Source organism: Aplysia californica, unplaced genomic scaffold, assembly GCF_000002075.1.
Source record: "Aplysia californica isolate F4 #8 unplaced genomic scaffold, AplCal3.0 scaffold00559, whole genome shotgun sequence".
Classification (NCBI taxonomy): domain Eukaryota; kingdom Metazoa; phylum Mollusca; class Gastropoda; order Aplysiida; family Aplysiidae; genus Aplysia; species Aplysia californica.
In genome coordinates, this window is record NW_004797829.1 from 237,799 (window position 1) to 240,749 (window position 2,951).

Genomic DNA, 2,951 nt, shown 5'->3' on the forward strand with positions numbered 1-2,951 from the left:
GACAGACAGACAGACAGACAGACAGACAGACAGACAGACAGACAGACAGACAGACTGGAAAAGGAAGGGGCATGATTCACATAGATTTAATTCTCAGCGTACAGATATTAGAAAAAACAAGTAAGAAAAAAAGATGAGACTGGTTAGTGTTAACATTACTATTCTGTTTCGTTGACCGGTTGGCCAGTTTGTCCATTTGTTCATTATACGTCCTTAAGTCTTCATTCATGCTTTATCTGAATTTTTTTTTAAATATTTATATTTTTGTGATATTCCAATTAAGAAAACAAAACAACAACAACAAACCTGTATGTCATAGCAAATGATTTGGAACATTTAAAGTTGTCCTACACTTAATCAAGCATTTGTAAATGTTACTATACGTGGCGATTCTGTTGTTGTTGCTGCTGCTGTTGTTGCTGTTGTCTAGGTGGTATGACGATAGAACATATCAAAATCTTAGCAAAGAATATGGCGTAAGCTTATAGATGTTGAAATAAATTTACTTATAAAGACAGTCATTTAGTAAACCTATAATGTAAGAACAGTACGTAACGTAACTCTTCAGGGCATTTAAAACCAAGCCTATTCAACGCGCGTGGCAATGTCTATGCTCACTGTGGATTCGTTATGATGATATTGCAGCCCATTATTGATCTCAGCCAGCATCAATCTAATCAATACGTTCAATTGACAGCACCATCTTTGATTTTGCCCTGGTTCCAATGCATTTGTCTTGTTTCTGAAACGCGTAATAAGATGCGTTCCGTGAGCTAATCACTTGTGTATAGGGCGATAAGTCGAGGAAACTGCTTTTAAAAAACTCCGCCCAGATTCTAACGTCTCACGATCAATCAACCAACTTTCTAACCATATTATTATTATCATTATTATTATTATTATTATTATTATTATAAACTGCAAAGACTACCTTTAAAGATCTAAAGGACAGTAGGAAAAAATTCGAAGACGGTAATAAAGTCATAGTTTGTGCGAAACATAATATTGTATTACATTATATGAGCACACGGGAAAAACAGACATAGTCCCAAAACAGGAAAGTGTGAGGGTGTCAATTTTAAAAGGTTGTGGACTCATGGCTTCCTAATATCTGTTTGACTGGTGCTTTATCGTTATGTTTGTTGAATGGGAATTCAAACAACAATAACCAACCAACAGTTGAACAAAAATACAGCTATGAGTCAACAAGCGTTCATAATGAATACCGGTACCCTCACGATTTTCAGTTTATGACTCTTCCCGTTTTCCTCCTGTGCTCTTCATATTATGGTTTTTTTTTGTGTAAGTGTTTTACGGTGCTCGCAACTGTATAAGGTCATATGAGCGCGCGGGACACACTAAACATTTTCAGTTGGTAGCCGAAGCCAACTCTAATCGAATTTGGACCACCAAGGGATCCTGAACGTGTAGAACTTGAACACAGAACCTCCGAGATTGTTCACCATTGTACGAGAAGGCTATGTGGAGATCTTTCCTACCAGAAGATCAGGGGTATGGCTGAAAGACAGCAGTAAGAAGGAGTCAAGGAGAAGCAGTAAAAAGGCTGCAGAGAGCCAGGAGCCCAGACGTGGGTGCAAATGAGGTGAGGGGGGTGGGGGCAGAAAGCGGAGACGAAATCAGACGACAGAACATTGTTAGAGAGCAAGAAAGGAAGTGAAAGGAGACAATTTGAAAGGAGAATTTTTTTTCGGTCGCTACTCGGGATTCGAACCCGGGACCTTTGAATGAGAGGCGAACACCTTAACCTCTAGGCCACGAGAGCCCCCTCATTATAAATAATGTATAACAATGACAATTAAAATGTAATTCTGCCACAAGGACAGCGCTAAATCAGCAAAGCGTTCGCACGGTACTAAAGAGCGGCCGCCGTAGTAGCGGGCCCAGGTAGAGCGCGGGGACCCACCAGACCGGTTCTACCCCTGTGTCGCCGGGTAAAAATAGAGACAGGCAGAACATACACACTATTGTCCGCACACACAGACCGTGTAGCTGAAAAGGGTTTGGTCTCGGCACGACGAAGGTATGGTGACTTTCCTCAATATTTTCCTCATATTATTTATCACATTTTGTTTCACACTTATGATTCAACTCTGGCGTTTTTGTTTTAAAGAAGTCTTAAATATTATATTACCCATTATCATCATATACTGCTCAATATTCTGATGTCATAATATGTGTATAGTATACAATATAGATCTACCTCACTGATTTCTTCGAGCGTGTCGTCGTCGACTCACTCAGTCACTTTGTAAATTCTTCTGCTTTCAACTTGTGTTAGGGAAGATTGTTATAAAGTGGGTGGTTGGCGGGTGCTCTGGTGTGACCAGCCTTTCCTTTCCCATGAAACATCTAACGTCTTTATCCCCCCCCCCTCCTTCTTTTTTATGTTTGTTACTCTCTTGTAACACCTCTAATCTTCAGCACTTCTATGACCTTATTGTGTTGCAAGTACCGTAACACACTAAATGAAACCATTGTTATAAAGACACACCTCACATTTTCACAGTCACGCACTGCCAAAAGGTAGTCGCCTGTTTTTTAAAACCAAATAAATCTTAAATAAGGAGCAAATCACGTATCATGATAAACAACTAACTTCAAAACAACCGGCAAACTTCCTATTTTTCCCCACCCCACGTCCACCAACTTGTTCGATTATGATCGAAGGAATCATGTAACATGACCACTCTATCGCCGATAAGTGGATGTCGGGAAGATTGATAAGTGAGCTATTACTTTGTGTAATTTGTCTGAAGTCTTTGTATAGTAGGATCCTTGATACAGAAACTAATACTATTAATAATAGTATTATACTGTTCTGTGATTATTGGCTGTGTTTGGTGGCAGAGAGAAGAATGAATTCATGTATTTGATGTCTGTTGTTGTTGTTGTTGTTGTTGTTGTTGTTGTTGTTGTTGTTGTTGTTGTTG